Below are 27,834 nucleotides of genomic sequence, written 5' to 3'. Positions count from 1 at the left end.
AGATCTCAGGGATAAGTGGACTGTGCACAGAGCAGCAGCGTCTCAAGTGTCTCGTCTGAACAAAGATTTTCATTTTAAAATGATATAAACCTGAAACCATGTTTGGAGAAAAAGACTCATCAGTTAATCATTTCAAAAATGTCCCCAGCTGATCGAGTGAATCGGTCCAACATTTCAGCGGTATCACATCGTTGGTCATTTCATCCAACGTGTGACTGAACGGCTCTGCAGCTGTTGTTACAAGTGTTTCAGTACAGTCTGAAGTCTGACAGCAGTGGAGGCTTCATGGTTATTGTGTAGGAATCACAAACAGCTGTAGTTAAAGCGTCGCTGTATGTGACTGTATGTGGATGTCAGTTAATCAGGCAGCTGGAGAGAAAGAAATCATAAATTAGCACTTTGGCAAAAAAATAGCACGATTTGCATCCGCGCTCGATCTTCGTTTGGAAATAGATCCCGCTGCTCGCCGCTGTTTCGTTTCATGTTTGACTTGAGAGGAGAAGGAACAGTCGCAGTATTTGAGCAAAGCGCAGCAGACACATTAATTATGACAACAATCAACGACACGCAGAGCAGCGAACGTTAGCAGAGCAGCTTCACTGGACTGTAGGATTGTGGGTTTTTTTTTCCCCCACCAAAGCTTTTGCATGATGTGCAGCAGAGGAAAAAAAAAAAAAAAGACAAAGGCACTGAAGTTCAAAGGCAGTAATTCAATGAGCTCAGACAGCGAAGGCCTGCTCGGCGTGGTGCAAATGGTGAAATGGTTGTCAAGGCAAAGTTTTCCAGAAGCTGCTCGAGTGGGTGGGAGAGTGTCAGAGGGGAAAAAAACACAGGAAGGGCAGCAAACAGCCAAAATACAATCACACAGACAACCGCGGAATTACACACCTGATTAAACGCTGTGATGTCGATCCCCAAATTGGCTTTCCTGACAGAACCTCAGGACGGTACTGACCTACAGAACACCGAACACTGTGCCGTGACACCGGCTTTATTTAATTCACCTCTCCAATATGTCTCAAAAGCCTGATAGTGCCCTTGGGGGATAAGAAAATAGCTCCAAAATGCATCATAGAGGAGCATCCCTTTCTTAGAAAGCAATTTTCTCAACCTTACTGGCACAATAGTTCAGAGTAAGGATATGTCCCGAACAACCGAGCTCACAGGGGGCGGGGGGAGGGTGCTGGAATTTATATCCAGTGTACAGAATCCCAGGCTTTCTTTTCAAATCCTGGCACTCCAAAAATCACATATTCAATCACCCCAGGAGGCTTCAGCGAGGGCCCCTCTGTCACACACAGCAGTGAGCACAGAGGCAGCATGAAGCGCAGCACAGGAGGGGATGGATGAACACAACAACAAGGTTACGAGGAGGCTCATTGTAGTCGGAGTGTCGATAGAGCGTCAGGTGAGCTGGATTGTGGATTTGTAATTAACGGGCGAGGGAGTTCACCGAGACCCGAGTGCGACCCGAGTCCACGGGAACTCAGTCAGCGGGTCCAGAGGGTTTGGACATTTGGGTTCAGTCAGCGCCTCAGGAGAGAAGCTGAAACACAAGTACAAGGCAAATGAATTCGTCCCTCAGAGACGGTTGCTGTGATTTTAGGTTGTTAATTAGTTATTTGATGCCACAACAAGGGGCTGAATTGTTGCGATTGACAGCTGAGCCCTTTTCACGATTGAGCAGGCAGATGTATGATCCAGGAACTCAATACCACGGCTCCACCGGTCGATCCCTACCGCTCAGACTCTGGCTCCAAACAACGTCACCAGCTGCAAGATGGCCGCACACGTATCTGGGATACTTTACTGATACTGATTACGTCACTCTTGGCTCTGTGAAAGTCGTCCACCAAGGCGACATTAAAGTCAACATATTATCCATGAGCTTAGCTGAGCTGATGCAGACAACATCGGCACTGTTAACCAGAGCAGCTGCACGTCACCGCCCTCCACCAAACAGACTCAGACTTGGAGTGGCTGATTTTCATCTCTGCTGCCTTCGATGAACCTTGAAACCGCTCCATTGCACAACAGAGGAGCTCACGGTCCAGTGAAACCGAATGGACGACATCACCCGCGAGTGGTGCAGAGAAGGCAGCTGCCTCGAGTGAAGGACCTCGAATATCTCTGGGACTTTTTTACACAGTGACGATAAAAAAAAAATAAAAATTTAAAAACCACCGTGAGATCGAGCAGCATTTAGGAGCGTCTGCAGGAGACAGAGCTGAGCTCTGAGCAAAAATGTCAATTTACTGGTCGGTCTGCTGTCAAACCCTCATGAAAGTCTTCAGACAACATCAGTCAAGTCACAATTCAACCCCAAAAGCAAATATCTTCAAAAAATATATAATTTCAGCTCCAAACTCTGGGTGTCAGACTAATCCAGTAAAGCGTAGAATCAGCATAAAAGTCGTTTGGCGAGAAGCGGCCTGTAGATGAAGCTGTAATCTTCTGGTTGGTGGAGGATGTCATTCAAACAGCAGGGACAGATGATCAATGGAGCTTCCTCGGCTAATGGACGACACGCAGCAGCATGCAGCCGAGACAGGAAGAGCAACAGAGCTGCAGGCTACACATCACAACCGCTCACACAGAGGACGGAATTATGTATGTTGGCTTTTCTGTTATTGACTCTTGAAAGATAATTCACATACTGCAGTCCTGTCATCAGCGTTCGGCTTTTCTCGACGCCGAGACGATTGTTGTGGATTTCTCAACGAAGGACGAACACAACGCCCTGCTTCACAAAGTGTTCACTCGACAGATGGATTGATTTGTCGATTATTCGGCTGTTGATTCGATGAATAATCAAAGTAATTTTTTAAAAGCTGAAATGTTCCAGCGTCTCCAGTGGGAGGATTTCCTGTTTCCTCTGCTGTGTTTTTACATAATTGTAAATTTGATATCTTTGAGTTTTGGACTGTTGGCTGAGGGGAAAAAAAAAAAAAGCGTCACAATCACAATCATCTTGATTGTGATTGGTGCTCTCTGCCTTTCGCTGGAATTTCAAAGACCAAACAATTACTCCTCAAATCAAAAAGTAATCATCAGAGTCACAATGAAAGAAAGGTTGTTAGCTGCAGCCCAACATTCTTCTTTAGACAGTTTAATGCTGAAATGTCAAAGTCTAGCGTTTTGGAACATGTTGTTGTGTACTCACATTCTGCCAAATGTTCCCATCGTTGTTCAAACCCTGACGAATCTCTAATTTTATTCAAGGTTACCGTTCCATTTGGTTGATTTGGATGATGCATCGGAGGCCGAGTGGGGAAGACGACGAAAACGACTAAACACAATGTGAATGAAACGGAACAATCACATCGTCCATGAATCTCAGTACAGCCATATGCTGGATGTTTAGTAACGAGGACAAACAACTCCCATAATCCCACTGTACTTCATGATGTCATCAAACACTTGTTTTGATTCTTTTCCAAAGAGGGTTTAATAAAACAAGCTCGGCGACTTTCACGTCACAAGCATGAAAACAAATAATCACAATAACAAGAATGATCTTTTGATGCAATTAAAAATAACTGACGGATGAATTCAGCACAGTAAATCATCAGCAAACATACATGAAAATCTCATCCTCGGCTACACAGGGTGATAGTCAAAACATACAATGATCTGACAAACAATAGTCAATAAGTTAAAAACAACACCTGCAACACCAATTATATTTTAAACAAAAGCCCGAGCCACGAGAACAATGTGGAGTTGCATCAAATATAAATTCCACACATCGGGGGCTTTATGTGCGTGATAATAGAGGAGTGGATTAGGCGGATGTGATGGAGCGTCATCGGGACTGATTTTTTGAGGATCATTCATTTCGTTCTGAACTCCCTAAACAAGTACTCTCGTCTCTCAAGGAACTCGTTTAGTGATTTCTCCGTGACGCTGAAGAGATCATTCCCTTTCTGTCTATTGTGATTTTTCCTCTGTCTTAATAAATAGACACTCTGCTCCACTCTCTCGCCAAAAAAATAACATATAATTAGATGAGGGCTCTGCAAATGAATCCTGATTGTATAGCTCTCTAATCCTTTGTACCCTGCAGTTGTTACGAAGCTCTTACTCAAAAGGCTGCTCGGGGAAATAAAAAAAAAAAAAAAAAAGTTTGCTCAGATAAGTTTGTCATTTCATAAATAAATCATGCCTCTTAAAGCTTCGCAAGAGATCAATTCTGACTGCATTTCTGCAGCTTTTTGATATGTGCCAGAAATACCAAGATGTTCCCATGTTTATGCATCCTCTAGAACCAAAGCATGTGTGCCAGGGTTGAATATGATATGTTTGGCCGGCGCCGTGTCAGCTGTAAACCGGGCCTGTCGTCACACGTTCCAACAGCTCCCACACACAATCCAACTGTACCGCAGAGATTCTACTCGGAGGTCACTGGAACGCGGGCCGATCAGCGGCGATGAGCGGTTCGGGTTCAGGATCAAACCGTTTTGCCAGGGTCCTGCTGGGTCGGCTCAAAGAGAAGACGGGCAGAACTGGTAATCCTGCAGAGCCCCCCGCTGGCCTCCAAGTCAACAATCACAGCACTCGGGGGCTGATTTCGCTGCACGACTGAGTGGCACAGATTGGGTCTGCTTCGGCCAACTCGGCCTCTCTTGAGCAGAATGTATTCCTCATTAGAAACACAATCAACAGTCTACCACAACAGCGCCCATAAAGGAAGTTAAACAACACGCATGCCTATTAGCTGCTCCCCCACACATGTAATTGCTGTTGCGTGCTGAAGACTCCTCGTTTCGGCGGAGATTTACCTCCTCGCGTTGAGGCGGAGCCGGAGAACACAACAGCCTTTTAATGATTTCCCATTTCCATCACATTTAACCACAATGAGGGTAATTTCTCCAGCCCTGATGAATGCAACAATGCAGAGAAACATACGATGGAGAGCGCGTGATAACGTTTTGCTCTAGATTGCAATTGCGTTTGAGATTCAGCGAGCGCACTCGTGATTTCCTGAGTATCAGCTGGGACTGGAGAGCCGTAACGTCGACGAGAGATGCGATTTGAGGATCTCCGACATACAAAACGACAGCAGCATGAAATGGGACGCGTTGATCAAAATAGAAAGAAAAAAAATAAAAAAGATGCTCTCATAAATACTTAATCAAATGTGAAATGATTTCTTTTCTTGTCAGTGAGCCGAGGCGACGCCGTAGCTGCCGAGCTCTGTGACGAGCTTGCAGAGACAGGTGCAGGGAGCGCTCCCACAGCCGCCGCGACGGGGACGACAATCCACACAAACAACACGCACAAAGATTGTATTTACAATACACTGTGGATTGGCAACTGTCAACCTGGAGGTAATTATAGATGGAAATGAAATGCTTTACCCATCTGCTGTGCAGGGCTGTTAAGATTACTTTCAGGTGTACGAGAGACGCTGTTACACGGGCTTGACAAGACGGCAGTGTCTCAATGCAAAATGAGCACAATGCATTGTATCACTTTGCAATAAAAGAGGATTCTGTAGGATTCAAAGCTCAGTTTGTTGAACTCTGATGTTATATTTCAGGCCCTGGAGACCCAGGAACCTCTAAATTAATAGTTTATGGGTTGATTTGTGGGTCATGTTTCAGGTTTTGGTTTGTTTGTCTGTTTGTCAGCAGGATAAGGGGAAAAACTACTGGGCGGATTTTAACTAAATTTCTTGGAAGGCTGGAAAAATCCAATAATCTGTTGTACGAGATCCACATGACGGGGTGGATACACAAGTTATGTTTCACTTTCATCAACGTGCACACACACACTTCCTTTTGTTTGTTAGTTCAGTACATGTTGTAAGGTGACGTGTGTGTTTTCAATCTCATTATTTTTTAAATGAATGCTTTTGAATATACATGCAAGTCCATTCTATTGATTTGTTATGGTAATTTTGGTTGTAGTCATTAATGAATGTATTAATCAGAGATTCATATTGATGGTTGAGAATAATTTATGAGTGTTAATCAGCTGATTGGCTGTCAATTTTGCCATTTTCAAGCGCAGTGCCCCGAGGAGGATTTAAAAAAATGATCACCCCCACCTGCGTGCACACAGCGTTCTACCGTCGTCACAGTTTTAATAATAACTGTTTTCTCCAACTAATGTTCAGCCGCAGAGCATAAATACACAAATATCACGCAACCGGTTCTTCTCTAAATCACATCCAAATGTTAATCATCTGCAATAAACTCCACCAGAGACGGTAAGAAAGAGAGCTGTGGAAGCTCAGCCAGACTTGGCTATGTTTTGCCATATTTCCAGCAGTTTTAGAAACACACATATAAAGTGGCTGTGCTTGTATATTTGCATATCATAGAGGAGTGGACTCTCGGCGTTGGCGGAGGTCCGTGCCCTCCACCTCGCCTCCTGGTTATTTATTTTTTACTGTCTGTTTTTTTTGTTTTTTTTTCTGCATTTATTTCCGTCCTTGTGCTGCTGCAACAACTGAATTTTTACTCTCTGGGGACAAATGCAGGCGCATCGTATCTTATCATTTATAAAAGTTTTGTTTTTGTTTTTTTAAAAAAAGAGGTTGCAAAGGGACTTTTCTCTCAGGGGACTAATTAGTTACATTTCAGGATACAGCAACATTCTGTAGAGAGGCTTTTTATTCACACAAGACGAATATACAGCCTGCGTGTTCATGCATAACCCGCCTGACACGAAGAACATGAAATGGTTCCTTGTTTACTGTAAGACATTGCTTTATGGTCAGCATTCATCAAACGGTGAGGCAGTGTGTGGTAAAGGGAACAGTCCCACCTCAACACTGTTCAGAGAAAATGGGCTTTAACAAAGTGGAAAGAAAAGGAAAAAAAAAGTACTTTAAATGAAGAAAACTGAGCTGAGACGCTAATTAAGCAGATAGTCTGGTTCATTTCCAAATGTAGTGCGTGGTTTAAAGGCGTGTCAGTATTAGTATTTCAAGTCGGGTGCAATGAGAAGTGAGAACAGTCGGTGGCTCTAATTCTTGAGTCTGATGTCATTAAAACATTTCAGACAAAATGAAATGACACGATTTAAAAGAGTGCCAGTCCGTTTTCAGCCTCATTTTCTTTGTTTTACATTGTTACGTCCAACAATGTAGTTTCACCTTTATCTGTGTTGGTCGGGATGGGTCTTGGTCCGGGATAGATGCCATTAAAGTTTGGTATGAATCCAGATGAACAGACAAATTATTTTCATACTTTCTTTAAGATGCATTTCTTGCAGGGATTTTGAGGGAAAAAGAATCGGGTGTTTTATGTGGCTGGTATCTTTGAGTGAGTATGATTTGATGTGGATCCAAATAAAAATCTGGATCCAGCAGATTTCAAATGTGTTATATTTGATACTGGATTAAGTCTGATTGAATTCAAGGGCACTGTTGGGTCTTGGCGGAGGTATGCACTCTACTGAGGGCCTCCTGTTGTAAACTGAATATATCTTTAGCTGCAAGACATTTGGAGAGGTCAGTTGCTTGCTGAGTCTCATTCCCAGGTCAACGTTAATGTCAACAAAGGCTTGAGACAAAAACAAAAGGGATGGAATGATCAAGCAGAAATATTATATCCCTGCATCTGGTTCAACAGTCCATTGTTAAATGTTGTGTGACGGTCCCTGCTGCTGGCTGAGTGTTTGTGCAGGCTGGTTATCGACACCCTCTCCCTGTCGCGCTCTGAGGTGACCAGAAGAAGTTGATTGCACCGACAGCCAGATGTGGAGCAGCTGGGCCCGATCTCTGGAGGATATAAACGTCCGGCCTCTGACTGGGCTTCAGTTCTCTCCAGCGCCTCCACCTGTTTTATTTTGTGTAACTATTGTTAACTCCACCGACACCTTCACCACAGCATCCCTGCAGACGTCCACGGTTCCACCGCCGATGCCGCTAACATACACACCTCAGTATGCAGCTTAGGTTTTATGTTCTTATGTTGATCATAATAAGTTCCTTTTTTTTCTTTTAAGCGCTCTGTATCCTTTCCCATTTTTTTGTCGTGGCCTTGACAATCATTGTTTTACATTCGAGGAACCTTAAATTTTGTGTTTGTTGAAAAGCGGTTTTGTGTTTATCTGCATTCTCCCCAATTTTACTGCGTGGCATTTTGGAAGAAGCCGAACATAAAAAAAACAAAGTGAAGTGTTAGTTTGTGAATCTTGCCAAGTGGAATTCACTTCTGACACATGAGTAATAGCCGAAGCATACAGCGGGAATAAAAACTTGCCAGCTGCTGTCGACGGGGTAAAAAATATGAAATTGGCCTTGTCTTATCTCACACCAACAGCGTGAACACAAGGCTACATCTCACCTCGCTCATACATTCCTGTGATTGTTGCAATATCGGCGAGTTTCTACCCCACCAATTCTGACTGTCCTGCGACGGCGCGGCGCTATGTGCTGACTGAGTCATCTTGAAACAAATGCGGAGAAATAAGCTTCGCCTGAAGGGCAGAAGAAACTGTTTATCCTCCAGGCATTCTTCCACTGAGATAACATGAGCCGAGTTTTGAGGATGCTGGAATATTATACAGCGGGAATCCCACTTAAGGTACACACTGCGCGGCGTGCCGCACTGCTTAATCCTGAAAGAGATAGCTCCATTAATTGTGCTCATCCGCCTCTCTGTTGCACCAGTCAAATACAGGAGCTGTGAATAAGTAATGGGAGTTGAGCTGCTGAGTGACAGCACTTTAACCTCACCTGTCGACACGCTGGGTGTGCTGAGAGGCCTTTGAGTGCATCAGTCCCATCAATCAACACTTTCCACTATTGACAACATGTTGCGCCACTGTAAACGGGAATTTGTCAAGCTCGTATTTGAAAGCACTCAGGGGGTCTGAGTATTTGTTCTGAAAGGTAGAAAAATATCATCCGCCTCAAAAAAGATTTTTCTTAAAAGTACAACTTGAATACAGGTCACGAATAGTTAAAGCAGAGTGTGTGGAACAGGCATATTTAACCATACCTGGCAAGTCTCCATATTTTCTCATCCTTTCACCCATTTCCATGTCACAATCTCACACCAATACAAATCAAATGGGAGCGTCTCAGTTCTTTGTGGGACACGTGATGTGGTACAACCCAAAAGCGGAGAAGAGCTTGGCGACCTCGGCTCAGTTTGCCACAGGAAATGGCCAAAACGGAGCCCAAGAAGAAGACGTTTGTCTCACAGTGGTTACACTTTAAGATGTTTTTTGTGAGGTAAATATTAGATGTTGACTTTAATCACTTTTTAATGGTACTTGTGAGGTAGCCTATGGATGCAAGACTAATCGGGGTCAAAGGATTTCAATTTTCAGTTCGTTTTTTTTATATAGCACCAAAAACAACAAAAGTTATTTAATGACACTTTTCAGTCGGAGCAGCACACACCTGGGCACCTGGATGCCCACAGTGAGTATAAGAGTAACCCACAGGTCACCTTAAACCTCAGACTGCTTCCTGAGACGCATATTCTTTTAAATGTTTAGTGTTTCCCACACATATACTTTGCGTGGGCGACCCATTTTAACATGTTGTACTTTTTTTGCCATCTGCGAGAGCGACACCATCCTCGATCAGTTAACCAGAGGACGATCTGCCCTCGCTCTTCCCCGTCAGTCGACTGTCAGTCACTCATGTTGTGCAGACAGAGATGCTCTCTGGTATTACATTCCTCCTGACAACACACAGATTCTGATGCAGCCTCTCCTATTTAATGTCAGCCTGCCTTTATTTTGTGAAACAACTTGCCCTCCATATTACTCGTCTCTTCCCTGAGGCGTCCTCAGTCTCAAAAAGGTCGGTGACACCTGGTGCAGACCAAACTCTTTTTTTGCTGATAGCCCAGAAAGTTTTCTTCTTCATGAATACCTACTGTGAGCAGGTATGTTCGACCAATTTTTATTTAGAGAGGCCGGATTTGAAAAAAGTGCCCAAGACATTAAAATTTCCCATGTCTGACCTAATCTCATGATTTAATTCTTTTTTTTCTTTTTCTTTTTTCTCTGATTTGTTCATTAGTTTTCACAACTGTTTAACAGTACAAGAAACAAGCAATGCACCTTTTTAATCTCAGAAGTATTTTGTCAATTTGACTCTCTTTATAAACTTTTTAATGAAATAACAGCATTCCTGCGCTTAGCAGCAGACATAACTAATGAATGGGCTAATTAGCCTGCCAACGAAATGATCAACAGGCTGGAATGAGTTTGTTAAGGGGCTGAATTTGGCCCAGTGTGCTGCTAGTTGAATGAGTCTAACGTGTAATGGGATTTTGAACTAAAACGTTGACGATTGCTCAGAAAAATGAACCGGCAAAGATTACTTCGCTGCATGTGAGAGGGCAGATAACCTTCAAACAGTGTAGGTGTAGATCAGAACTACAGCTTCAGTCATTTCTGAATAAACTGTTTGGAGCTGAGAGATGCTTTAGTTAACTTTCTGCTCATGTGTTTACCCTCTTGGATTATGTGACTAGTGGGTGAACATAGTGAGCAAATACAGTGGTAGTGATAATCGTGTTAATTACATTACATTTGCAATGCAGTGATTAGTGTAAATAGCTTTAAGCCAGTGTGGGTTACACCAATTTTCAGGCTAACATATAATACATAAAGCGAAGGGAATGGATATTAACCTTTATATGTGCAGATATTCCTACATGTTTTTTCGTATCGTGAATGAAACAATGTTTTTTTTTTTTTTGCCAGGAGGCAATTTATAGCCTAAATTCCTGTAGAATTTCTGAGTCTCTCTGTGGTTTGTTACTGTGAGAAGCTGGCAGTGATGCCAGAGGCTGTGTGTCATGCCAAGTAGAGAAATCCTGCCAGTTCAGAAAATCCTAGAAATCTCAGGTCTTAAGGTTAGAAAATGTGGGCATACAACCAGGAGATCACCATTTCACACACGCTGCAGGCTAAGGGTTCAAAGCTGAGAAAGTGACTCACAGAGATCCTTTTATAAAGTTCCGCACGGGTGCACCTGAGCAAGGCACCGACAGGAACGAAGCCACCCGAGAACATTCTGACAGGATCATGTTTCATTAGCTGATTATTTTGAAACGAAATGCTGTTTTCTGTTTCTGAAGGACTGTTTGACTTCCTGGTTAGAAAAGTTGTGTGTTGCTCAGTCAGACCGCCTGCCGACGGTTCACTGTAAAGGTCGGGACGTGACCATGTAAGACAGATCAATAGTTAAAAGCAGATGTTTTTGGGAGAACAGAAGCAGACGGGTCACGCCCTCTCGTTACTCAAAACACACATCTCGTCCGGCTGCACGGCCCTCTGAACTATCGAGGCTGCTGTCAGCTGATGAATTTCTGCTTGTACCGAACATTGATCGCTCTTGACAAATCTGTACAAAACTCTCAGGTCTATAAAGAAGCCTTTTCTTTTGCTTCTGAGGGGGAAAAAAAACCCTCAAACCTGACACTCCAATGTTGATGTGTCAATAACTCAAAACAGAAAAGTGAGAATCTGCAGCTGCTAATTATCACGTTGTGTCGTCTGCTGTCATCAAATGAGGCGTTCAAATAAATACAACCAACAATTATATAGATCCAGCGTGACACACTTTGATGATGTGATGCAGCCGAGATCACCCAACATGACACAAAGTCGATGTCGGACTGAGACGGAGAGAAACTCAAGACTGAAACAAATTAAATCCTAATCCTGTAACAGAGTGCGGCTTCAAAACTTCACTTTGCATATTGCAAGTGGAAAAATACCAATTTGTAAAGACAGAGTATCAGAAAATGAATGGTACTCAGTAGAGTGCATACCTCTGCTGAGGCCCAGCAGCCCCCATTCACACTCATTCACCAGTACCATCAAGGTCTGTGCATGATTCCCTTGTCAAATGTCAAAGCTTTTATCTGGCAATGTTCAAGAAAGTGTGAAAACAAGTCCTGGTTCTGTCCCTTTATCCGGACCCACAGTGAAGGCTGATTGGATCTATTCTGGGCCGATCCTCCGTTCAAGTTTCGTGGAAATCTGAAATCTGTGCTATGAAAGAAGAAAGTAATCCTTCATTCTGAAATACTAAATCATCAGAACTAGTTAGGATTAAGCATCAAACAACTTTATTTGAAAAAATGAAATGTATGTCACGTGTACCCGGCTGGGTTTTTGACCATTATAGAGAATTATGTCTGTGAGTGGGTTCCTGTGTTGGTACGCCTCCTCGCCAGCGTCAGCCTCGACCGGAGGCGTTATGATGTTGGGTTGTTCATCCGTACCAGTCTGCTGAACGTAATATCTCAGGACGCCTTCGAGGTATTTTTGGATGAACAGAGTAAAATTTGGTGGTCAAAGGTCACATGGAGGACGAGTTCGTCCCGTTCTCTTGAACACCAACACCTCGAGGGGATATCTTGAAATTTGATGCCAACGTCGACGTGGATTCAAGAATGAACTGATCAGAACATGAAGGCCTGGAGGGAATTTGATTAGTTTTTGCTGATATTGAGCTTAACATTAGTGTGAAGAAGCTCTCTGTCAGTCCTCTGTTCTCCTCTTTTAAAAAAAATAGTCCTGAAGTGAAGGCGGAACAAACGCGAGGCGGTAATTCTAGATTGCGTTACGCTGGAGCCGATCTGACATTTATGATAAAAACACACGGCAGCTTTAATTTCTGCTTGTTAATGAATCAATTATTCAAGGGCCGGTGTGTCGGCTTTAGGGGCAGAAATGGAATAAGATATTCATAATTATTTTTTTCATTAGTTTATAATCAGCTGGAAATGAGAATCACAATGTTTTTGTTACCTTTTGCTTCTACAGGGGGAGATGCTTTAAAATTATTTCTCAGTTTGTCTTATGAATGGTTGAAAAGTTCTGCAGGACTCTTCATACATACAACAAAGTAATATGTGTGAATTTGCAGATAATGTAGGTTGAGAATGTGTCATTGCGTGGTGCAGCGGAGCAAGAAACCCGACCAACGTGACCATCCAGTGTTTTCATTAGCAGAAGTCATTCGAGCAACCGTTAACTTTTAATCAAGGCATCATTTGTGATCAATATTCTATCTCCCGGATCCGAACAGGAGCCTTGAAAAATGGTTATTTTTGAATGCGGAGCAACATCTCGCATTCATTCAATCCATCTCGGGTTATTGATATGGGCCCCGAGTGAAAGAAACTGAGGGGAAATTCTCACAGTGATGGAACGACGGTGCCAGAGCTTTTGGAGGGGAGCGAGAAAATGAATAAGACATAAACATAGAGACAAAGAGCCTCGCGAGGTCATCAATAACCCCGGCGGAGACCGCGGCAGCACTGTCCGAACACTTCAACCCACCTAAGATATTATCTCCAGGCTGCAACATCAACTTGAAGACATGCCTCCCACCCCACCCCACAGAGTCGATTTATATTGATTCTGCATTTGAGCAAAGCATGTGAGTGTCTCCTCAGGTAGAACCAAATTACTTTGAAACACCCCAGGAGGGCTCGGCTTCTGGGAGAATCATCATTAGCTGGACTGGACTGGGAAAATAAAACTAAATTAAGGCAAATAAACAATGATGGAAAGGCTGCCGTTTCAGGCGGAGCGGGATCAGACGAGAGCAGGATGAAAAGCTAACCGAGTAATGTAACTCCAGGTCAGTGTGGATTTTGGATGCGGCCCTGCTGCCTGCGGTTCAGAAACATGAACACAACCAGTGGACATGATGAAAGAGTCAGCAGCTCGTACACGTGTCTGTGAATATCTCATCCAGAGCTCCTTATCTGTCTGCTGAGCATCACTTTGAGTCTCTCTGCTCTCCGACCAAGTGCTTATTTCTTATATCCAGACCGCTTCAGCTGATTGTTATCAACTAAATTAGGGAGTAAGAAAATATCAACAACGAGCCGATATAAACAGTTTGAGGTAGTTACTGTGTTCAGTTAAATCCATCCATCTGTGCCATAAGGTAACGTAACTCCATCTCTCAGTCAAATGTGATTAATGTAGAGAAAATGATGATTAATAAATAGAGGTATTTAAAATAAAACAGACTGAGGGGAGGAGCTTCAAATTTGTTCTTCAGTCGTCTCATCTCATCTGACACTTCACTTTTAATTAAAGTAGCAGTTTACACTGGTGCTTTATGGTTTATAACAAGGCTTTAACTCCATTTTCATCCAGCTTTAGTGGATTAATTACAATTAACATTAATCACAGTACTTAGTCAACATTAATTACCAAAAACTTTGATAATGGAGTAATCATTTTAGTTAACTTTCAAAGAAAATTACACAAAAATGTTCTTCCAGCCTCTATAAATGTAAATGTTCTCTTCCTCTCTTAGCTCTCCATGACAACTTGAACGTTTCTGATATTTTATGGACCAAGAACAAATCTGCAGATTTATCAATGATGAAAATAACATCTAAATTAGCAGCTGCACAGTTCAGACACTGACTTAATAATATTTCATTATGTAGGAGAGGTGGGACGATACAGGATATTACTGATCGCAATATAAACAAACCCTCAGGATGAGGTGAATTAAAATGATCGTGAAGCCCTCTATCGTCTAGTGAGATAACGTACAGTCACATATTGATTTCCTGATTTATTCTGATTGCACAATATCTGTTTCTATGCAGCAAAAATAAAATATGACACAAAAAAAATGTCCCTTCTGTGGGACAGAAGAGATCTGCTGTGCTGCTGGCATGCTGATTTCCACGCAGCTTGACAGCCGACTGTGGTGTTAAAGTTTTAAAACGGGTTGGGCTCAGATCTGCTGGCTCTGTCTGTGTGGAGTCTGCGCCCTCCCTCGTGTCTGTCTGTCTGTCTGTGTGGGTTTACTGGGAGCTTTGGTTTCCCTGCACAGCCCAGCAGCATGCAGCTCACTCTAAATCGCCACTAAATATGCATGCGAACATTAGCGACTGTCTGTCTGTGTGATGCAAATCAGCGCTGTGATAGAGTGGTGACCTGCTCAGTGAACTCTGCCTCGTCGGTGATTTGTTCATTTCTGACAAGGGGCTGGTTCGATGGTCGGGGTGAGAGTTAGGAGGTGGCCTGGTTCTGGGCTGTACTGTCAGCAGGAACACTACAGGCAGCAGCGCGTCTCTATGATCCGCTCACGACTACACATCCCTACTTGAATCATGAAGGTGGCTCTCCTCTATATAGTATTTACAGAATAGGACATAATTTATAGAGTACTGTGGTTACAAGAAGAGAGGGTGAAAGAAAAAGATGCCGTCTGCTACTTCAGCACCACGGACAGCGTCAGCGTCAGCGTCAGCTGCACAGTTGCTCCTGATATTTCAGATTCTAACTTTCACATCCCTCAGCCAGAAGATCAATGAGTCAGGACGACGACTAGACTAACACGTTCAATTAAACAGCCTCTCTGCAGTCAGGAGAGGGGCGATGGTGAGTTAACAAAGGGGGATGTATTTTTTGCGACTTTGCTATCGAGGGGGGCGTCGTCCCCTGTGATCCTGCACAGCGTGAGTGTCACAGATTGTGGATAAATGAAGTGAAAAATTACACCTCATCTACAGTTCAGCACAGACTGTGATTATACGTGCCGACCAAATACTTTTAACAATGAGGTCAGCGGCATGACAATTTAAAGCAGACCTGTTCTTTAACAATCACTAATAAACACAGAGCTTTACTTTATAATTTACTCAAAATCTACTTTGGAGTGTCACTCAGCACTTACTGATTGTAAGTATGAGGCTTGAAAGTGGCTGTTGAATGTTTTCTCAATGACTTAAGAGGCAGTCAGACATATTCAGGGTAGTTTAACTGCATTCTGGTGGCGACTAGGTGTGTCACCATTCTCCAGCTCCACGAGTCGAGCTTTTTCCAGCACTGACAGCTTTAGACTTTTGCGTCTGGATTAGTAAAGATCAACAGAACAACAGGATTCATGTCCTTTGCATGTTCAGTTCTTCTTTAAAATGATAGGGGTACTTTTTGTGTTTTTCGAGTAAACCGTCTTGCCAAAGGCGGCATCAGGAGGATCGTCGCTGCTGCCTTTTGAATCCAATTATAAGAAAAATTGAAAGATAATTTGAATCGATGTTCAATTTAGAAACACAGTTGTGACGCCCCTAGTGAAGGAAAACTTTTAACAGCATTTTTTTTTTTTCTTGTTGCATTGCTACTTTTTTAGATTGACTTAGATCTTACATCTTAATGCCTTCCGCAGCCTTTTCTATCATAAATTACCCTCTGAAATATTGTTTATCTTGTGTTTCTACATCAGTACCACTTCTTTGAGTTTTCAGGGAAGAAACCTCTCCCGTCTGATCAAATGTCCCCTCCACAAGTCATGACAAAATCTCTCTTGAGAGATTTCTCACTGTTGACGCCACCGTTTCCCATTTTTGGTGTCACTTTATTTCCAACAAGTCAAGAAAAGAACTTTAAAGTTTGGCTGGAGCTGCTTCCCGTGGGTGTCGTCATTAGCGGATCTGCAGCAAGTCTGTGTGACAAGAGCGGAGGTCAATTGACAAATCTGATCTGTGATAATCGCAGTCATTCAGGCGCTGCCAAAAGTGGATCATCCGGGTCAGATCTCATTCTCACTCCTCAGAAATCGACTGTCATCACGTATGCATTAATGCCAGCCCACGCATATCAAATGGGACATCTTGAGGGGCGATTTGACCGTTCATTTCAAGAGGCTGATTATCAGACAGAAATCTTCACCGGGGCGGAATCAAACGGTACACTAGAGATAAATCAGACACGCTTTCTCATTTATCATTAATGCAATCAAAGGGCTCTCACTGAACAGACTCTCGAATCAACATTTGGTGAGAGGAGAGGGAATCAAATGTGCCGCGGTTAAAGTGTTGCCTACCAGAGGAAACGGTGTGCTGAGACAGGCAGAAAGAGAGCCCAACTCTGAAAGCGTCGACTGATTGGTTATTTCAGCAGAACTCTGCGGCACGACAGGGAGATAATGAGCTCTCTTTGATCAGAGGAACATTGTTGTATATGATGATCATCTGTGTATATGTGTGTGCAGACCTGTGTGTGCTAAGCAATGGCGTCTGATGAATATTCAAGGGAGATTGTCTGGGGTAATATCCCTGAGGAGCAGCTGGCTTGTTGTTACACTCGCACACGCGGGACGCTCGCCACACACCTCGTCTCAATCACATGATTGTTTGAAACAGCGGCGGTGCTGCAGATCACGAGGAGGCCGTCTGGAGGTAACTCTGGGTCGTGCAGCGCCAGGAAATGGAAACTGGAACGTGAGAAAAGACCCAACGGCGCCGCGCAGAATCTCCCGGATATTACAAAGATAATAGTTTTTTATCGGTTTGATTTGTCTTGGATGGCTGGAACAGAAAATGATAATTGCATGGTAATTACTTTGTAAAGTGTATCAATTAATCATTTAAACACAAACAACCACTGCAAAAACATTCATCACTCTCCAGTTGAGAAATCTGCAGGAGTAATTGCTTCTATTTGGTTTTGCTAATTAAAGAAAAAAAAAAGAAATATGAGTTAAATTGTGTTGTGCTTATTTTATTTACTTTGCTTGCTTTGCTAAAACACCCCACCCCCTTTTTTTTTCTTCACACAGGACCCTCAGCGGCCCGACAACTACAGTAGATTTATCTGCTGAATGCAGCTTCCTCCTCTTTATTTATTTATTTATTTATTTTTTTTGGGAGGCAATAATTAATCCCTCATTTATTAAAAAAAAAAAAATAAAGCTGCATAGAGATAAGGGACTGTGGTCTGGGAGTCATTTGGTGTAACCTCTGCATCACACAGCTTATTTGTTGTGTCACATGTGGTTGTTCTCACTCAGGCTGGCAGAGCAACACAGGACCGTCACAGCTTTATTTTCCCCGGCACAGTCGCTCTCCAAAGAGGGTCCGCACACCCTCTGGACCACCTTTTATCTGTTTAATCCATTTAAACCTCATCCCACAGCTGTAAATATTCCATATTTCCAATGCTGGCAACATTATGGGCTTTATTTTTCTGTTTATAGGCCTAAATGCTTTAAAAATGCTGAACGTTTTAAAAAACAGCCGCGGTGCTACTGCGATGTTATGGAATCTCGGCTCAGAGAGATGAGGAAGACAAAGAGACCCCGATTACCTACGTTGAAGTACTTTATCCAAACTTGATGATCTGTGTGCCCAGTGTAAAACCAAGTCATTCCTCCCGACCCTTCTCCAGTTTCAGGAGTTACTGCAGGGCTTCTCACCTCTGGTCAAGAGAGGAATGGAAAGGAAATGGTGGGCAGACAGAAAGCTACCACTGGCAGATCGAAGGTCAGCTTTGTTTTCGGTTTGTTGTTTTAGTTTGTCGGGCATCTCTTCTGTAGAAATATCTACGGTAGCTCTGAATCGCTAAGTTGTAAAGACAGTGAGATATAAACTCATGGAGCAGACATCACCATGCTCTTATCTTAGCCGAATCATTCATACAGCGTACGTATCACATCCGCATCCTACCGTATGAAGACAGAACGTCCTGGGAGAGTCATATGTTTCTCTCCCACAGCTGAGTCCTGTGTGTGTGTGTGTGTGTGTGTGTGTGTGTGTGTGTGTGTGTGTCCAACAAAAAAGTCTTCCCAAAGCAGCAACTCCACTCGACCAAGACCATCCATCTCCACTTATAATGTGCATTTAATAAGAATTAAATTGGCGGGTTGATAGATGCGGTTTGAGCCGCGCAATAATGACAGTTTGACTTTTCATGGCTTTGATATGTGGACGACAGGCGCCTGTACGGCCTAATGGAGCCGTTCCACCAGCATCTGTTAAGAATGCTTCATTGAGTTTACAATTAGTAAAGGCCACGGTTCAGTGCCGGGCTGTGTGACCACTGAGAGGCTGATAGACGTGATAACCGCTCTCTGATTTTTATTTCGTTTATTTTTTTCTTTTAAACCAGGGTGTAAAGAAGAGTCTGGATTTTAGTCTGTGAGTCGAGGATCATTGTGTAGAAGAGTTATGAATACAGATCCAACAGGTCTCAGTTTCGCTTTCAGTACTATAGTATGAATATCTGATGTATTGTAATCAACTCTAATGGAAAAACTGGAAATAAGATACTGACTTTCAACACTCCTGTGGTCGGCTTAACCTTCCTTTATGCAACTGAAATATATTTTCCATATATGAAGCTCTAATATTTTAACACTTTTGATTATTTCTGTCAATTTATCAGCGTTGTGAAAATATTTAAACCATGTCATTACATGTTACACTGTGATGATGAGTAGATACCTGCTAATATCTGAAATTGGCATCATCTTCATATGTATTGAAATATATATATTCAATTGAACTGTATTGTATTTGTAGTTATTGTGATGTCATTTAGTGGGGTATCTTCAGATAGTCTTATAGTTCTGCACAGCTAAAGCTAAATGTTTATTTATTTTAACCAGACAACAATACATTTTATCATTATATATTATTATTATTATATTATATATTAATATTATATAATATTATTGCCGATTGTGATGTCTCAGAGTATCTTCAAATGCTCACAGCTACAAACTAAACTGCTCCACGTTCGTGTTTGTCCCTGCAGGCTGGAGTTAGTCAGCTACGACCACCACTTCTTTTATTTTACTAGCTTCATATTATAGTGTGTTATTTGAATTGTGAGTCGATTAGCTGACGTAATGACTTGTATCTACTTGTGCTACATTTTAAACATGCGACAGATAAAATATTAAAAGTTTTCTCCCAGGAGTTTACCAACAGGCCATGCACTCAGTTTTTTATTTTTTTTATTTTAGGGAAAGTAGAGAAACTGTGCGAGACATCATCCTATAATTACCAGCGGTTGCTACAGTAGCCAGTGCTCAGCAAGAGTAATAAGCCTTTTGTGTTGCAAAAAAAACCAAAACAGTATGACTTCTTCTGGCTCTTTACATGAAACATCTAAACAAAACAAAACATAAAGACAGGAAAGTAGAAGTTGTTAAAAAAACAACTATAATGGGCGCTGAGTCTCAGTAGTTACAGCCAAACCGTTTTATCTCTGGTTTAATTTGTATGACGGTTCAGTGTTTGGACTGTGGGAGGAAACACACAGAAATCACACAAAGACTTGTGTCTGTAATTGGATCCTCTACATCGCCCGCAGGTGAGAGCTCGGCTCTGCTTGTTTGTCTGTGTTTCAGAACGCCGACCCGTCCAGGTTTCCCCGCCTGCTCCACAGGGAGAGACTCCAGACTCCCAGGTACAGGTTTAGGATTAGGGCTGGTCAAAGCGTGGTGATGTTTAAACAGTAAACATCATTTAGTTTCTCTAACCCTAACCACACATCTTGTATTTGTCAGAAGTCACAGGACTGCAGTAACCGTTGGTACATTTATGTCATTATTGCTTTTACAAACTGTATAAAGAGGTCACCAGACATGAACCACAGTGTTGTATTTACACCGTGCAGTGTTTCAGTATTTCAGATAGGAGCTGCTGTGCTTGCTCATTAAACTGAATCTCTTTGTTTTGATTGAAGTTACCAAATTAAGGTTCTAGCCAGGATAAAACATTAAAATCCAGAAGTGATAAAAGTGCAAACAGAGTGCAAACAATCAGAGAGAGAGAGAACAAGATTCGGTTTATGATGAAGGGGCAGAAATTACAACCACAGTCTCCATTTTTCTATAATTACAGAAACATTTTGTTGTGTCACAATAACAAGGTGTTTTAAACAATCGTAAAGATGTTCACAGCTCGTAATTTATATGACTTTGATTAATAATGAATATATTTTGCATTAGTAATATTCCTATTTTCCACCAAATACAGAATAAACAGAAACTAGGTTTTTAGCATAATTTTGGATTTGTGTATTTTGAATTTAACTTGCATCAAGTAAACAATGAATCAATGAATGTGCTGTTCTTTTTCAAAACGTGCAAACTTTCAGGTCAGGCAGTGTTTTTACATTTGTAAGCATGAAACCACTGAATAATTTTAGTAATACATCTGGCACAATTTCCAGTCGTGTTGTTGGCAACAAAACGGATGTCGGAAGATTTTCAAGGCAAGTTTCAACATTTGTAAGCACGTAACCAGTGAATATTTTCAACAACACGCTGGGACTTTTTCCAGCCACGTTAGAGGCAAAAAGAAAATGTGATATTTCCAATAAAACATCACAACATTTTTTTCAAAACTGGAAGACTGCCAAGCACGAAACCGCTGCATACTTTTAACAACACATGGGGACATTTTTTTTCCAGCCATGCTCGTGGCAACAGAACCAGGTGAGCCAAGAAATTATCTTTCCCTCCTTCAAGTTGTTTTTGTGCCTCACTTAACCAGGCAGTAAACACAGCGTTGTCACGACTTGAAATAGAAAACTGAATCCCCCAAAAAATGAGAGAGAAATTGAAAGTTCCAACATATCTGTGGTTTACCAAAAACGTATCCTGGCATTTGGGTTCAGACCTCATCGTCTCTGGGAACCATCATGTCTGTGTAGGACTTAATTCTCTTCTCCTCCCAGCAGAGTCAACCGGAGTTTGTGCTCGCCTGTCTCTCGGCGTTCCTTTATGATCTCAGGTCTCACAGCCTGGCAGGTTTTAGGACCTAACTCATAAATCCCCGTTCCCTCCGATCCCAACAAGTGACCCTGTGAGTGGAGGAAAATGCAGCATATGGAGGCGCCGCCCCCCCCTCCAGCCCCCCTGCTGACATCAAACCCAGTCAAGTGAAACAAGGCCTCTCCATGGCGAAAGCGGAGCGCGAGCACTTCATCTCTCACCTCAAAATCATTATTACCTGATTAAGTGTGATTAAGAGAAGATCATTAGCAGCTGCATGTCCTGTCAGTAATGATTATCGTGATGGGTGCGTTATACCCGATGAGCTCATCTGCAGGCTTAGCCACTTTAATGATTAGGGAAGCATTGTTTAGCAGAGCTCTTGGATGAAAGGTTGACTCAGAGTGAGGTGAACATCCCACAACTGCAGCATAATGAACTAAATTGTTCTACAAGGGGGACGACATTGAACAAGTTTTAACTCCGATTCTTCTAAGTTGTAAACTTGTGTTACTCATGTTCAGTCTATTTCTAATGATGGGTTGATTCTTTCGTTCATTCTGGTTTGATACTTAAATGTACAGCGGTCACATTCGGATTAGCTTTAAAAACTAAATGTAGCCGGAGAAGGTTGAGGGAAATTGAAATGAATGTAGTGGTTGGAACTCCTGAACGTGTTCAAAGAGACAGAAAATTAAGACTTCTCTCACCGTATTACTTTTTTTTTTTTTAAGATGTAAAAAGGTTTCCTAACTCTCGTCTAACACTCTTACCTTTTTTAGAAGTGGCATATTCAGCGAAACAGACGTGTGAATTCTGCTGCTGAGGTTCGTGCAAAAGTTAATTTGCGGAGTCTAATAAATGACGATGTGTAATCACTAAAACAGGACCTGGAGTCTCGTACTTGACTTTCATCTTCAACTTCATCTTAAATTAATTTCTTCCAAGTTGATATCATACGTCAGCTGAATCATGGAAGTAGAGTAAATAAATCCCCAGATGCATCTAAGTGCGAGCGCCTTGAGGAATGCAACTGCGTGTGAAAAAGACTTCAGCTCTCTGTGTGGTATAAATATCTGGAATTAATTATCATTAGCGAGGAAGTTTGCAGTGCAGCAATAAATGCAAATCACCTTTCACTTTTCATCAAAAGGTGTCTCTACATCAACGCCCCGTTAAAGATACTGATGCCAATTTACGCTGCTGTTCATACTTTTATGTGTTGAAGATGCAGAACGTACGGAAGCCTCCAGCGTCCTGATGCACACGTCCAGCAATGAGCTCCACTGTCAGTCCTGAAACAACATCATGGTTATAAAAATTCATTAGATATCAAACATTTCATACAATGTAGATCATATACTTCATATTTGACGGCTGTGGTGTTTATGCAGATCATCGTTACTTCAGACACGACACCGAACGGAGAAATCAACAAACCCACAACAACACATTAGACTATTAGACTGATTAAAGGTGTAACGATGAACTGAAAACACAGTGTACGCTGGCTTCTATTACAAGACGAATACATAAAGGGGTTCTTATCACACCAACTGTTGGGCCAAATTAAGTAATCAATAATTGGGCTAATAAATGTAAACACAAGAGAGTGAATGAATAAGAAGGAGCAGCGAGTGGATGAAATTAGCCCCACAAAATTAATGGAAATATAATTGAAATTGTGCTCTATCCAAACTGCAAGAAGCTGCAATTTTTTTTTATTTTATTTTTATTTTTTTTGATTAAGGTAAAATGTGTAACGAGCTGCATAATAATGAGGTTCTGTGGTGCTTGCAGAGGCCCACAAATCTTATTCTCGAGGTGGAAGAGAAGCACAATAGTTTGGTGCAGACCTCAAACAAATGTCACATCATCATGAAGTTGATAGCGTTTACTGTGAATATTAAAAAAAAAAAAAAAAAAAAAAATGTTATGCAAAAAAATGATTGTTCCCACTTACCGTGAATCATATTAGAATCGCAGTATCCGTCAAAATAATTGCAATATGATTTATTGTGCGGCACTAAATGAAACGCCACCTGAGTGCTGTGAGTAGTTCTCAGCCTCTGTGCTCGGTTAGTTCTTTTTCCTGATCTGTGCTGCTGCATCTCAATTCTTCTTCTTTTACTGCTCGATAAGAGCGTAGAGGGATAGTAGAGACCATACATCCCACGGGAAAATGAGCCTGTTAATCCTCAATGGATATTGAAGTTTGCACACTGTGAGGTTTCCGTGCAGCCCCGGACACCAGATAAATCTGAGAGGATCCCGAGATGATTAATGGAGCAAAACACACAGAAACATACATTCCTGCTACACGGAATTAAACTTTATGAAACGCTATGTGCAGAAGTTAAGACAGGAGGGAGTTTTTTTTTTTTTTTTCCCCCCCTCTGGTAAAACATTGGTTGTGAAAGATAATGACATTGACTGGTTTTTAATTCTCAGTTCTGTTCCTGCTCTCACCTTTCTTGCTTAATTAAGATTTCACACAGTGTAATAACTGTCACACATTTATTATCCAATTCTTCACCTTTGACAAGGTTTTTCTCTTAACATGTGTCTCTACCCCATAGGATGTTATTTATATATAAAAATAAATAAATAAATAAAATAAATAAAAAAAAGAAAGCATATATCTTAATTGTAACTTTCTAAAGAGATCTGTGAAGAGATTTAATGAAAAACATTACTTTTGTATGTGACACTGAGATCCCGCAGGGCAGGATTTCGGGCCCCTTAATATTTCCTCTAAATTACGACTTTGTGTGGTTTATGTCACTGAAATACCACAAACATGGTGACGCAAAGTTAATCAGAGGCATGTTAATATAATCTAATGGTGAAATAGAGATTAAAGATTGTACACAGTCGTGTCAGTGGGTCTCAGAAACATTGTAGAATACCAAGATTTCCTTCTTCTTTATGAAATTCCCAGACTGCAGAAAGAAAAGAAGAAGAAAAGAAAAGTAGTGATTGAAATGTTTATCCTGATTGTGTGGCATGACAGAAAGCTGCTGTGAAACTTCGTCCATGGAATCCCAATAAGATGCTTTCAGACCAGATAAATGACTTGACTGACAGTTTGTGAAGTTAGCTGATATAAACTTTTAAACATTTGTGATGAGGGTTTGGTCATGCATGATTACTTACGTCTGTCAATATCTCTTAGCTATCTGTGTGAGTGTGTATTTTGTTTGTTTGATATACATTTAGATTGAAAGAGAAAATACAAGATGGCATAAATCGATTGATAAGGAGAGAGTATATTGAACGGCTTCTCATTTCTTTGAGAAATCCCCTGAGAGCCCATCAAGGGTCCCTGAGGAGTCCCAATCTGTGTCGTATAACATCAACTGACTTGAGCCTATAAAGAGTTTAAAACTATGAATATCATGTGAACCACTGAGCACCAAAGATTTAACATTTGATAAAACCTTGTTTGATGTTTATCATTCTAATATTTAACAATTGGGAGTTAGATAATCACACCAGCAAAGGTAACAACAGTGAAGATGGAGGTGTCAATTTGTATCTGCAAACAGACAGAATCGGAATTAAATTCTCAACTGAAGCGTTCACGACTAATTTTATTTCCATTTTATCTCGAGGAGAAACGCAGTCTGACACATGTCATCACATTAGGCTGTGTGAGTGTAATTAGAGTAAGAAAAAAAAAAAAAAAAAAAAAAACAAGGCCAAAACAGCATTAAATTTGCATCATCAGCTTTGAGTTGGAAATCATTGGAAAGTTCATTTACATGTAGTCAGAGAGAAAAATCAATTTCACATGCTGATTCTGTTGATCCCCTCTTTGTGGATACAAATAGCCATCAACAGAGAGGCAGGCAAATCATGCCCTCGAGACAAGCCTGTGCTTAGCAAGCAGCAAGAAGTGAGGGGGTCTGCAGTGTGAAACCCACACAGATCCTCTGAAAGGACGCTGCATCAAACCCACTCCTTCTCATGGCAGAGTGCTCCTGCATTTTTATTTTGCACCAGCGCTTTTTTATCCAGGAAGTTTACAGTAACATAACAACAGTAATACAAATATATATATGTGGGGAGACTCAAGTGTGTTTTACTCTGTGCTTTTCCATCTTACATAAAACCACTGCCAGTAATGTATTTTTGCTTTGTGCACAGAAAAGGTAATTTGAGACATTTAAGAATATTGATTTGGAAAAAGAAAAAAAAAAAAAAAAAAACTGCTGCGGTTCGAATTTTCCCCAAGTTGTTTACAGATCTGTGGCTGATATACAGCTCCGAGTGTGATCAGAGGAGCAGGAGGAGGACGGATGCATCTCAAGCGGGGAAGCATCAGATAAAGATGCCTCCATTGAGGAATTGGATGGAATGCTTCCAAACAGACAGTAAGATTGGTTTCCAATTCCTCCCATCAGACAAATTGAGCCCAGTGGCCAATTATTCCCATTGCCAATTAACCTTGCAACCGGTCCCCTCTGAGCCCCCTGCCCGAGCCGGCCTGCCAAATTTGCTTTTGCCTATCACGTCGACACCGCTGATGAAAACAGACAGGAAAATTCTGTGCCGCCGCATAGATTGAGCCAGATATCATTGCGTAATCCATACCGGCTCCGACAGAGTTTTACATACGCCGTCACGGGGACGTTCTGAATGTGTGGATGCACGAAGAGACCTGAGAGGCAACTGCAGAGAAATCACATCGTCTGTATGAAACTTCTCAGCGTGTTTCATGACTCATCGAAGGAATCGTCAGTTGTCTTCAGTCAGGAGCGTTTTTAGCTGTGAACACACTTTCTAAAACAGGGCATCAACAAACAACATGACTCAGAAGAGACGGAGGCTCAAGATATACTTGCTCACATTTGCAGCTGTGCGAGCCGCCTTCTTTATATACCTGCATGCATTATTTGTGTTTACAGTACTTGAGCGTTAAACACTGTCCACTCAGCGGCAGATGGGGGCCAAAGGTTACCATCGTTAACAAGTACCAGACAATAATCATGGCAGGGAAACAGCAACAACAACCCTCTGCGCTAGTTTCTTTTCATAGCCGTCTGCCATTGTGTGTTTAGAGATCGCTGCTGCCTGACTTCTCTTTGCCATGTGCTTAATTGCATAGTACACTGTGTGAAAACCCTTTCCAGCACCAACAACACCTGAAATCTGCCGTTCGTCTTCGATGCAAAAGGCTGTGATGTCAACACAGAACCTGGGAGGACACGCTAATTTCCACCCCCTTTCTAGCGCAGTCATGTAACGTGTTGTTGTGTTCAGGACATTGGCGCCTCAATATTTTTCGTCTGAAAACATTTGAAACATCGTCCAGTCAGTGTTGAGAGACCGAAGTAAAAGAATCTGTTACTATCATCGGCATCCATGTCAGAGCCAGGTCACTGCCAGCTGCCTGTTCGGTACCGTATGTGCAAATCCTTCTCTTAAATAGTTACTGTGTCTCAATTCAGGGTCTGCATCCTTCGAAGGACCCGGCCTTTGCAGTCTTCGAAGGCGAGCCTTTGGAGCATTTCCTGGTTTCATCGGCAGATAGTTTATCCGTAGTTCACGGTTTCTGCCTCCCAGGCCCACGAAATTGACGATCTGTGCCATGCAATGTCGCCATTTTCCCTTTTTCTTTCATCTTTTGGAGGCGCGCAAAGAATCTTGGGATATGTGAGGCCACAAAGGATCGTAGCGGTGCATCCTCCAAAAACAGGGGAAAGAAGGCAGCGTTTGGAGGAGCCTTCGGATTGGGACAGCCTTCGTGCGGCGTTGTGACGTAATTTGCCTCCAAATGCTCCTCCTAAGGACGCAGACCCTGAATTGAGTCACAGCAATTGTGTTTAATGCAGAATGCCATCAAAACTTGTACAAGTTTAATGTCATGTAGATGCAGTCTGAGGTACATGATCGGCTGATCCCTGTTTTCTGTTGCTTTTGTCATGTTGAAGTTGACACACCAGGAAAAAAAGACACAAAGAAAAACTCAACCAATCCTCCTTTTTGGTGGGTTTATTCACACTTTTTAAATATGCATATACGCCCTAATGTTGGTGTTAAAGTAATACGATTGTAGCCATAATAATTTATATAGCTATAACGTATGGCCTTCAATTCAGTTTTCTTATTGCATTTGGCAAGAAGAAGACTTTACAGTTAACACAGATTTCTGGCACGACAACATAATTTTTCTACATTTTATGAAGTTGTAAATGAGAGCATCTGTCTTTAAGTCCTCTTTGAACACCTTCCGCGCACAAACCACCAATTTATATTTCTTAGTGTTGCATGAATTGTATCTCCGTCATCATTAAATCTGGGCTCCCTCCACTTGTGAGGGAACCTTTGCACTTTTGCGTTAAGTCGTCCACCTA

General features: G+C 41.9%; 1 long non-coding RNA gene across 1 annotated transcript in view; it reads left to right on the top strand.

Annotated features, from left to right (window-relative positions):
- The window catches only part of LOC119006131, a 51,998-nt gene extending 48,451 nt beyond the window's left edge, over positions 1–3,547 (top strand). Inside the window, exon 3 of the long non-coding RNA XR_005070677.1 lies at positions 3,223–3,547. This is a non-coding gene — a long non-coding RNA (uncharacterized LOC119006131). The remainder of the gene's footprint in view (positions 1–3,222) is intronic.
- Positions 3,548–27,834: the final 24,287 nt, after the last annotated feature.

Source organism: Acanthopagrus latus, chromosome 2, assembly GCF_904848185.1.
Source record: "Acanthopagrus latus isolate v.2019 chromosome 2, fAcaLat1.1, whole genome shotgun sequence".
NCBI classification, from domain to species: domain Eukaryota; kingdom Metazoa; phylum Chordata; class Actinopteri; order Spariformes; family Sparidae; genus Acanthopagrus; species Acanthopagrus latus.
Note: the sequence above shows the minus strand (reverse complement) of the source record. Positions and strands in the feature narration are given on the sequence as shown.